Source organism: Triticum aestivum, chromosome 4A, assembly GCF_018294505.1.
Source record: "Triticum aestivum cultivar Chinese Spring chromosome 4A, IWGSC CS RefSeq v2.1, whole genome shotgun sequence".
NCBI lineage: Eukaryota > Viridiplantae > Streptophyta > Magnoliopsida > Poales > Poaceae > Triticum > Triticum aestivum.
Window position 1 is genome coordinate 725,125,464 of NC_057803.1, and position 12,219 is coordinate 725,137,682.

Genomic DNA, 12,219 nt, shown 5'->3' on the forward strand with positions numbered 1-12,219 from the left:
ACTCGCTCTCCTCCCTCAATCCCCTCGCTCTGGCCGCCGTCCCTTGCGCGCCGCCCTTCCACACATCGGTCCTCCCCCGCCGGCCGCCCTCGCCCGCGCTAGCCCTCCTCCCCCGCCGGTCGCCCTCCCCCGCGTCGGCCTCCTCCCCCGCTGGTCGCCCTCCCCCGCCGGCCCTCCTCCCCTACCAGCCATCCTCCACTGATAGGTACTCGTCCTCCCTCCTTCCTCCTCCTCGCTAGTTTATTTTGAACCCTAGCTAGTTGAAAAATGTAGGTTTAAATCTTAGAATAATGTAGTATGAACCCTAATTAGAATAGTGATGTTATATGTATGATACTATTCGAGATGTATTAGTGATAATATTCGACGATGTACGGACACAAGAGATGATTTAGTTTTGCTTATTGAATGCATGATAATTTGAATACTAATTTTGAAATGTTTTAGTTTTGCTTATTAGTGATAATATTCGATGATGTACGGAACCCCTGCATCATCCCCGCCATCGTCCCCATCACCGACCCCCTCCGACCTCGAGGTGACCATCAAGTTTGAATGCTCATATGATGTAAATATAAACATGTATATCTTGTGTTGCTCAAATAGGATATGTGTTTTCCCAAGTGGCTGGACATGTTTGCAGGTAACACCTCCGAGTGGCCTATGTTTTGCCAGAGTGTTGATTAATTTCCGTTCCGGCAAATTTCAGGCACTCGATATGTCCTTTTTCAGCAAAGGTCATGCCAGATTTTTCCATGAATTTTAGCATGAATTGTGCTAGAATATGTAGGAAATATCAAGTGCCTGAATTTTCTAGAAAGATAATTAAACGATATTTCGGGTTGACTTTAAGTTTGTCGAGGCTCCATACATGACAATCAAAAAATGAGTGAGGGAGAAAGTCTGCACCATATATGAGAGAGGAAGAATCCCGACTGTTGTCGTGGGGGGCGTTTCTCCTTCTTCTCATTGTGCTAGACCTTTGTTATGCAATAGGGGAAGGAGGAGTAACGACCATCACCGACGGTCGAAAAATCAGTGAGGGAGTGTGTCCATCATATATGAGAGAATAAGAATGCCGACTGTTATAGTGGGGGTCGCTTCTCCTTCGTTCCCGTGTGCTAGACATTTTGGTTTAATGCACTCGGGGCCAAAGGGAGGACCGACCATCACCAACGGTCGAATATATACACCATGTGAGATGAGAGTACTAAAAAACAGACTCGACAGACCAATAGTCAACCCGTGATGAATAATAATGATCTAATTTAGTTTCTGTAGTACATATATTGAATTTTAGAAGTTCAATCTTTGAATTATGAACATAGGAAATGTCGTCGGACGATGAAAGTCTCGTGGAGTGCGACTGGTGCGGCGACGACCGGGATTAAGCTCCAGGTAGAAGGTCGGCGCTTCAGCATTAAGCTCCAGGACACCTTCAATGTTGAAACGGTACACAACGATGCAAAGTGTTTTTTCGTAATTAAGCTTGACTTCTCCTTCTTCAACGTGTAATTTTCGTCTTTTACAATTCGACTAGCTTATCCCATGCCATGCAAGACGCTATGTCTTGGAGAGAATGGATTTTTAAGATCATGAAAATATGGAAACAAAGATAGTTCACATAAGGACCCATCATGGTTTTGATTTTGCTGTAAATCTATACAATTCTGAGAGCGTATTCCATTTTGGTTGCCCGAATTGGGAAGAACTTTGCAAGGCATATGATTTCCATGAGGGTATGCTTGTCACCATGGATCTTGGTGATCCTGACATCGACAAAGACAATATGGACATTTGGGTCCTTGTTCATACGCTTCCAATTCTACCGCTACGTGAGTTTCTCAAACATAGTTATTAAGTAATTTATATTGTTTATTTCAAAATAGTTGACAGCTTATTTCCATTGATAGCTTATTTTCATTCTTCAAAGAATGTGCGGAGGATGGTAGACAGAACCTACTACACCGATGGCGCAGAATTAACTTATCAGAAGAAAAATCATCTGATCTCATTTATTAATGATCTTGAGAATTACAATATATATTATCAAACTCCTGCACATTATGGTCAATACGTGCCACTAGTGCACGTGTTGAACTACGGTAACACCCATGGAGATGGCATGGTAAGATTTTTACTAGTACGACATTTGTGCATCTTTTGCATAAATGCTTCTAAAACTAAACTTCATTGCTAAGTATGAAGTTATTACTATGTTTTTTAACAGAAAATCTTGAAGGATTGTGTGCTTCATCAGATGTTTCCGAATGGTCGCCTTGATGTTATGAGCTTACGACCAGGTCATCCTACGCATCACTGTTGTTTCATACTGGATTTCTAAAATTGATGAAGACATGACAATTAGATATTCAAAAAAATGTATGGTCACTCGTACGGAGCTACTTGGAAGCAACATTGTGCGAAGCGCAAGAATTGGAGACAGGATAATCTCCATTCTCCATAATGGAGAGTCAGAGCCTATCTTGTTTTATGCTATTTTACCTAAGAGAAGGTAGTAGGTCCCATGAGAGAGGAGTAAGTCCTAGATACAATGTGTTATTATGTGCTACAGTGTGTTAGAGTTGATGATGATGATCATGAGGAGTTGCTATATGACAATGAGGAGTTTTTATATGACAATGATGTATTATTGATAATAAGTTGTCAATGATATGATGATGAAGATTTATTATATCATTGGGCGAAAGAACCATGGATTAGTTTCAAGTGGATGGATCCATCCACTTGAAACTAATCCATGATTCTTTCACCCAGTGATGTAATAACTCATTATGATGTAAAAACAGTCTCTAAATTGCTAGTGTATGAAAACCTTGTATAATGGTGTATAATACGACATAAAATAAAAAAAAGATATAGAATACGCAATAATAGTAGTAGCGAGGGCACATAGGCACGCTACTAGTATTTACCAGTAACGCTTTGTGCAAAAGGCGCTACTACTAAGTGCGTATAGCACTGATAACTTTTAGTTGTAGCTGTAGACCAACGCTACTGCTATATATGAGGGGTGCCTGACAACCCGACCATTTGAGTCGGTTCAAGGCGTGCGGATGGTTTCCTTTTTTAACCCATGTGACCGGTCCACCTGCACACGTTTCGAGTCCCGCTCGAGATGCCCGCGCTGGAGATGCTATTAGGGTCATATAAAAACCGAACTCGAGGGGAGAAACAAGCCCAGATCTAACTACGCTGTCCACACACCGCGGAGCCATCCATCACGGCTCGGATCCGATGGACACGGGCAATCCTCCTCGACGCCACCGCCGTCTTAGAAAGGCATCCGATCTCTCGGCTGTGACCGACGCCTCCTCATGCTCCAAGGGGAATGTATCTGGTGTATCGAAACAATTTGTGCTACCGGTGCACCGGTCGTCCGTTGCACATTCAAAAATGTTCGACAAAATTCGAAAAAAATCTAGTGCATTAACACAACATCAATGTACGTTGTCACAAAAATTTAAATCAATATTTGAAACATTGCTCGAGATACAAACATAACAAATTTGACACTGAATAGTACATAACACAAGTTGGGCTCCATTTTTGGCCCATTAGCACATTGCAGTCAAATTTGTCATTTTTATATCTTGAGCATTGTTTTGAATTTTGATTTAAATTTTTGCGACAACATACATTGATGTTGTGTCGATACACTAAATTTTTTGCAGATTTTTTTGAATATTTTTGAATGTGCAACAGGGTCCGGTGCACCGGTAGCACCAATTGCCTTGGTACACCAGATACGTTCCTCATGCTCCAAACGGGTATCCCTCTGTCCTTGCATCTTTCCAAAGATCTGTGCTTGGAATCTCAAGCTCCGTAGGGTAGACGGGCAGTTATTTGTTTTCTTTGGATTGCTCCATGTCCTTTATGCGTGCTGTTTAAGATCTATATATAGTTTTCTCCAGGTATTCTAGCTAGTGGATCTCTCTACTTCTTGTCAAAGTTGCTCAACTGGGACAAATCTTACATACCCAAGGTTTGGTGGGCATGAATAAGCACCCTTGCACTGAAATTGTTTCCCTTCATGTCAAACTTAGACTATTTAGGCGAAACACTCTGCGACGTGTTAGTCTTGGTGATCTTGCTAATAATTATATATCTTTACGGCAAATAGCTTAATTATCTGTTTAAACTCTTTTGGAATCACTGACTAAAAGCTCATACTCTTTTTCATGGAAGCAAAACCAGATGCATAGGAACAAGGAACACAACAATTGTGATGATAGGATCAGCACCTTACCTGATGAGATGCTAATCACGATCCTTGACAAGCTAGATGCACGCACAACAATAACCACCCTATCCTTTCGAAGTGATGGCTGTGTTAAACATATGATTTGGGAACTGCTCGACACCCCTAATCCGGGGTGTGGCTATCTCATTATATAGAGGTACCCAAGGGATACAATACAATGTTACAATCCAGATATACAGAGGCTACGTATATACAGTCTAACACCCTCCCTCAATCTTAACTATGTCCTGAAGTATAAAGCAAGTTAAGATTGCGCCTACAGCCTACAAACTGTGGTTGTAGAAGAGGCTTCGTGAAGATGTCAGCAAGTTGATCCTTTGACGAGATGAACTTGATACAGAGTAGCTTCTGTGCAACACGTTCCCGAACAAAGTGATAATCCACCTCAATGTGTTTTGTCCTAGCATGAAACACCGGGTTAGAAGAAAGATATGTAGCACCAATGTTGTCACACCATAGGACCGGAGGACGAGCTTGAGGAACACGCAACTCTCTCAACAGAGACTGTACCCATATGATCTCAGCAGTTGCATCAGCAATAGCTTTGTACTCAGCCTCAGTACTACTGCGAGACACAGTTGCTTGCTTGCGAGCATTCAAGGCGATCAAGTTAGGACCCAAAAATACCGCATAATCCCCCGTGGATCGCCTGTCATCCGGATACCAGCCCAATCTGCATCAGAGAAAGCCGAGAGCTCATACGAAGGTGCAGACTGAAGAAGCAAACCATAGGAAGCAGTAAGATTGACATAGCGCAAAATACGCTTCATAGCTAACCAGTGAAACGTCTTGGGTGCATGCAAAAACTGGCAGACACGGTTAACTGCATAGGAGATATCAGGCCTGGTAATAGTAAGGTATTGCAGACCACCAACGATACTGCGATACTCGGTAGCATCAACAGACGAGAGAGAGTCACCATCAAGAGCAGACAACCGATCAGTGACAGACATCGGAGTGTTAACATGTTTGCATTTGAGCATTCCAGCACGACGCAACAAGTCCAAGGAGTACTTCTTCTGAGTGAGAGTCAAACCAGCAGAGGACCGTGAAACTTCAAGACCAAGGAAAAAATGAAGAGCACCCAAATCCTTGACATCAAAATCATCACGGAAAGCAATCACAAGGCGATCAGCAGCAGCAACAGAGGAACTGATGAGGATGATATCATCAACATAAACCAAGATATACATCATAACCTCAGGGCGCTGGAGGAGAAACAGTGACGTATCAGCAGTGGAGGGAGTAAACCCAAGAGCCCGAAGAACAGATCCAAGGCGAGCATGCCATGCACGAGGAGCCTGTTTGAGTCCATACAGTGCCTTAACCAGACGACAGAGATGATGAGGTCATGTCGGATCAACAAAACCAGGTGGCTGACGCATATAAACCTCCTCCTCCAGAATGCCATGTAGAAAAGCGTTCTGCACATCAAGCTGACGAAGGAACCATCCGCGAGTAACCGCAAGAGACAGTAGTAATCGAATGGTAGTAGGCTTGATGACTGGACTGAAGGTGTCTTCATAATCAAGACCATACCTCTGTTTGAAGCCCTTGGCAACTAACCGTGCCTTGTAGCGTTCAATGGAGCCATCAACATGTCTCTTGACTTTGAAAACACACTTGGAATCAATGACGTTGACGCCAGACACTAGAGGAACAAGATGCCAAGTATCATTCTGTTGGAGGGCCTGAAACTCTTGTTCCATTGCAGCACGCCAATGGGGAATACTCAGTGCAGCCTGAAAGTGACGAGGCTCTGCAGTGGGATCGCCAGCAGTGTGAGCCATGCACGCAGCAAGCCACGCAACCGTGCCATCCATCCACTCCTTCGAACGAAAGACACCGGACTGGCTCCGTGTGCGAGGACGAAGAGTGACAACAGGTTCAGCTGGCAAAGACGGTGCAGCAGAGGATGTTGACGAGGCCGGCACCGAGTTCGGCGAGTCGGGCTCATCGGTGAGCGAAGCAGGGCTGTTCAGCGACCCTGGCGCCAAGGCGGACCGGGCCGGAACAGGTGACGAGGCCTTCGGGCTAGCGGCAGCAGTAGCCGGCCCGGGCGAGAGACCCGCCAGTGGCCCGGGCGAGGCCTGCGAGCCGGGCGAAGTGGGCGCTGGCGAGGCCTGCGACCCGGGCGAAATGGGCGCTGGCGAGGTCGCTGGTGCTGACGAGGCCGAGCCAGGCGAGCCCAGCGCCCGTGGGGCCAGCATGCGGCCGGACGGGGCCAGCGTGGAGCCAGGCTGACCCGGCGCCCGCGAGGGAGACTCCACAGGCAAGACGGGGATGGATTGGCGGGTGCCGCCCGTCATGCATGGCGCATGCACGTCCCGACCAGGAAGCTCATCGGTGACCTGTTCATCAAGTAGCTCGAGCCGGGCACCGCGTCCAATACCTGCAGCATGATTAGGAAGCAACGCAGGGGCATATGCAACATCCACAAATTGATCAGGCGTAGGTGTGGACACAGGCACCGGTGGTGTAGAAGTGGTAAAGTTAGTCGGAAGTGTACGAAAAGGGAAAACATTTTCATCAAACACCACGTCACGAGAGATGTAGACGCGGTTGGTAGGAACATGCAAGCACTTGTACCCTTTGTGAAGAGAACTATACCCGAGAAAAACACACTTCTTAGACCGAAACTCTAGCTTGCGTTTGTTGTATGGACGTAAGTGAGGCCAACAAGCACAACCGAACACTTTGAAAAAAGTGTAGTCTGGAATCTCATTAAGCAGAAGTTCAAGAGGGGTTTGCATTTCAGAAGTCTCGAGGGGAGCCTGTTTATGAGAAAACAAGCTGTGGAGAAAGCATCACTCCAGAACCGAAACGGGATGGAGGCATGAGCGAGCAAAGTTAGACCAGTTTCAACAAGGTGGCGATGCTTACGCTCGGCAGTACCATTCTGCTGATGTGTATGAGGACATGACACACGGTGCGAAATCCCAAATTTGTTAAAAAACGAGTTGAGGTTGTGGTATTCACCCCCCCCCCAGTCAGATTGTACATGAATGATTTTCTGCTTAAGAAGACGCTCAACGTGTGCTTGAAACTGAATGAAGACATCGAACACATCTGACTTACGTTTAATAAGATATAACCAAGTAAAACGGCTGTAAGCATCAATGAAACTGACATAATAATTGTGACCGCTAACGGATGTCTGGGCATGACCCCATACATCAGAAAACACAAGCTCAAGAGGATGTTTCACAACACGACTAGACTCTGAAAAAGCAAGTTGATGACTCTTGCCCTGCTGACAGGCATCACAAATAGTTTCAGCAGTTTTATTGGACACAACTGGTAGATCATGATGATGCAAAACATGTCGAACTATAGGAGCCGCCGGGTGACCAAGGCGCGCATGCCAGTGTGTAGGCGACACACGAACACCACTGAACACCTGAGGAGAGGACGGCATGGAAGGTGGGCGCGGCGCATCAAGTGCATACAGGCCATGGCGAAGACGACCGCTAAGTAGAACGGCCCTCGTGTCCCGATCCTTGATAAAGAAACAAAAAGGGTGAAACTCAGCAAGGACATTATTATCACGAGTAAGTTGAGGAATGGACAACAAACTACGCGTAGCAGAAGGAACACGAAGGACATTAGAGAGATGCAATGTGCGAAAATTGTGTGCAAGGAGAGAGGCCTGACCAACATGGGAGATGCGCATACCTGCTCCACTGGCGCTGTGCACCTGATCATGACCACGATATGGCTCCTGAGTAGAGAGCTTACCCATCTCACCCGTGAGGTGGTTGGTAGCTCCAGTGTCCATATACCATGCAGGATCAACGGAGTAAGACGGAGTCCGGCCAAGATCATGACTCGTCACGACAGCGGCGGCCTGCTTGTCGTTCCCTTTGCCATTGTTGCCGAGGCCCAGAAAATCTTGCTTGTAGCGACAATGGCAGCGAGAGGCAATGTGGCGCTCCAGGCCACACAACTGGCAGGCCTGTTGGGCACCACAAGAAGAACAACACGCCACCGGCCGGTTACCACCTGTGATGGTCGGAGCACTGCCCCTCGAGGCCGGTTGTGAAGGCAACGCCGGTCTGCCTCCTGAAGATGATGACCGCTGGGACTTGCCGCGAGTTGCGGCATTGGCGGAGGCGAAACTGGGGGAGGCTCGGCGTGCCTTAATGCGCTGCTCACGGCCAAGCAGACGTGCATAGAGCTCACGAGGTGGAAGCGGGTCATCGCGGCCATGAACATTCTCGATGAGATTGTCATAATCATCATCAAGCCCATTAAGCATGAAGGTGGTGAACTACTCATCCTGCAGCGACTGGCCAACTGAGGCCAACGTGTCGGCGAGACCCCGCATCTTGTTGAAGTAGTCGGTGATGCTGAGGTCACCAAGCTTCGTCTCACCCCGCTCGGTGCGTATAGAGTGAGCACGCGCCTGAGACTGAGAAGCAAAACTGGTGTGAAGTGCCGCCCACGCCTCCCGGGACGTAGCGGCGAAGATGACCAGCGACGAGACGCTCGGGGTGAGCGAGGACTGGATGGCGGAGAGGATGGCCTGATCCTGAGCCACCCAGGTGTGGTACGCCGGGTGGTGAGGGGGCGGACACGGGATGGATCCGTCAACATAGCCCTCCAGATAGCGACTCCGCAGAAGAGGGAGCACCTGGGCACGCCAGGACAGGTAGTTGTCCAGCGCGAGCTTCACCGGCAGCAGATGCGAGAAGTAGAACGGTGCAGGCACCGTGGCCAAATCAGCATGGGCATGCGGCGATGCATACAGGCCCATCGACGAGACCGCCCCAGGATGTACGGGATACACCGAGTAGGGCGGGTAGGAGCCGGGGGAAGCCGCCCCGGGGGCGCCGTAGCGGAGGCGCCGTAGGGTGCCGCGCAGGGGCACCGTGGTAGGGTGCCGCGGGGGCACCATGGTTGGCCGCGGCCGAAGCCACGTGCGGTGATGCAGCCGCAGCTTCGTGCGGGTGCGGGGAGGACGCCGGGTAAAGTTGGGGCGGCGCGGGCGCCGAGTAGGGTTGGGGCGGCGCAGGCACCGAGTAGGGCAGCGGCGGCGGCGCTCCGTAGTAGTGATGTGGTGGCGCCGGCCAAGACGACGGCGGCGGCGGCCCACCATGGATCGCGGGAAGGCCGCCCGCAGGAGGAGCAGCGCCAGAGGGAGCACCGATCGGGGTGGCACCGCGGTCTCCCGATCCGATCGGGGAGCGAGGCGACACCGAGACGCCGTAGGCCATCGCGAGAAGTTGCGAGGCAAGGAACGGCGAGGCAGTAGCGAGAGCCGGCACCGCGGCGGCGGCGGGAACCGAGGTCGACGCGACGGCGGCGGTGGCGGCGGCAGCGGAAGACATCGAAACCTAATCTGATAACATGTTAATCATATGATTTGGGAACTGCTCGACACCCCTAATCCGGGGTGTGGCTATCTCATTATATAGAGGTATCCAAGGGGTACAATACAATGTTACAATCCAGATATACAGAGGCTACGTATATACAGTCTAACAGGCTGCATCTTCCTCGCCGGTTGCAGACAAGTTATTTCCTTTCTGTTCATGAACTCCTCCCTCCACGCTACTACAGGCTGAAACAAATCCTGATGGATGTTAAGGCAGGGTACGAAGCAGAGAAGAACACGCAGAATCTGACTGATTCTTTTGCTGTCAAAGATCGGTATGAGCAGTGGATGGGAAGGATCCGTCGCCTCTCATCCATCCTGCAACGTTATGAGCGTCGTGCCATGCGATACTACATTAAACGGGTGAATGCATTTCTTCTGGCTCCCAAGAATGTGCTCCGACGCAGGTCTGTCAAGAAGCTGAGGATTGAAAGCTTTAGGACGAGTAGTTACATTGATCAATGGATTACTGCAGCGATTGCTGGATGTGGCGTTGAAGATTTAGAGCTTGCCATTGAAGGCTTCGGGTATCATCTCTATGACTTCCGGCTTTTGGATGGGTTGCAGAATGTGCGGCTGAAGCGGCTTGTGCTATCACGTTGTTTTCATCATTTCGCGTTCAACTCCTTATTGTTCCACAGACTCACAGAACTCACGCTGTGCAAAATTTTGGATCTTGGAAGCATTGGTGATGTTCTAACCAACTGTGTGCAGCTTGTGGATTTCAGGCTCAAATATTCTTGTGTCTACTATCCTGTTTTACGAATCTGTGCCCCGGCATCGAAGTTAAAGAGGCTACAAGTGGACAACTGCAAATTAGGGAAATTTTACCTTAATTCGCTGCCTTTCCTTGAAACTTTTGTTTGTCGGGGTCAGCCAACCAAAATATATTAGGAGTCGTCTAGTGGGCGCTCAAGCGCCAAGTAAAGTTTGGGAGCGGCCGGTGAAAAAGATAAGTACGTGGTCCGTTGTACACTAAAGGGAGTTGACCATCTAATTTGCTTTTTAATTTTTGTTTCTTAAAAAAGCCATAACTTTTGAACCAAATATTGAAATTAAGATCCGCTTTCACCACTAAAATCCTCGCGATGTGCTCGTCGAAACTAGTTCCCGCATGGATATGTTTTGACAAACTTTTTTTTTTGCAATTTTGTCCCCGTTTTGTGTAACTGACTAGACGTCGATGTGCAACTACCTGACAGGGATGTGCAACTTTTCTTGTACACCGTAGACATGCAGTTTTTCTCTATGGTACCTCCATCCCCAAATTGCCTCCTTCCAGTGAGATGTGCAACTTCGTTTGTTGCCCAGGCCATGCAATTTTCACTAGTGGCACCACCCCATACTACTCTCTAAAATTGAAATGTGCAATTTCATCTGCTGCCCCGGTGCCCTGGCCAACTGCCTGGTAGTCATCGCGCGTGTGAGCCTCTACAACCGCGTTTGAGGGACTATCCTGTAAGAATGTCCCAACTCCACGGCCACGCATGTGCGACTATGAACACAAGAGTGTGCAACTCCGTGGTCGGACGTGGGCACCTCCCATAGCAATTCATGTGCGACTATGCAGACGATATTGTGCAACTGTGTGGCCATGCATATGTGACTATGCCGACGAGAGTGTGCAACTCCGCGGCCGGGCATGAGCACCTCCCATAAAAACTCATGTGTGACTATGTGGACGAGGTTGTGCAACTCCATGGCCATGTATGTGCGACTGTGCCGACGAGAGTGTGCAACTCCGCAGCCATGCGTGAGCACCTCTCACGACAATTTATGTGTGACTATGCGAACGAGATTGTGCAACTCTGTGGCCATGCATGTGTGACTATACCGACGAGAGTGCGCAACTCCGCGGCCGGGCGTGAGCACCTCCCCCGACAATTCATGTGCGACTATCCGGACGATATTGTGCAACTCTATGGTCATGCATGTGCGACTATGCCGATAAGATTGTGCAACTCTGTGGCCATGCATGTGTGACTATACCGACGAGAGTGCGCAACTCCGCGGCCGGGCGTGAGCACCTCCCCCGGCAATTAATGTGCGACTATCCGGATGATATTGTGCAACTCTATGGTCATGCATGTGCGACTATGCCGATAAGATTGTGCAACTCTGTGACCATGCATGTGTGACTATACTGACGAGAGTGTGCAACTTCATGTAGACAACTTTTCTGCATCCTCATGGTCTATGGATGTGCATTTTTTCACCATTCAACAAAACCATGTCAGTGAGATGTGCAACTTTATCTGTTGCCCTGGCCAACTGCCTAGCAGATTTTGTGCAACTACTTCTATTGCCCCTGCCAACTACTTTCAATGACCGTGTCCAACTGAAAACAACTATGCGTGCAACTAGAACTACTATAGATGCCAACAAAAAATGATCGCCGTGTGTGCAACTTTCCAATGACCATGTCCAACTGAAAAAAACTATGTGTGCAACTAGAACTACTATAGATGCCAACCAAAAATGAATCCCGTGTGTGCAACTTTCCAATGACCGTGTCCAACTGAAAACAACTATTTGTGCAACTAGAACTACTATAGAT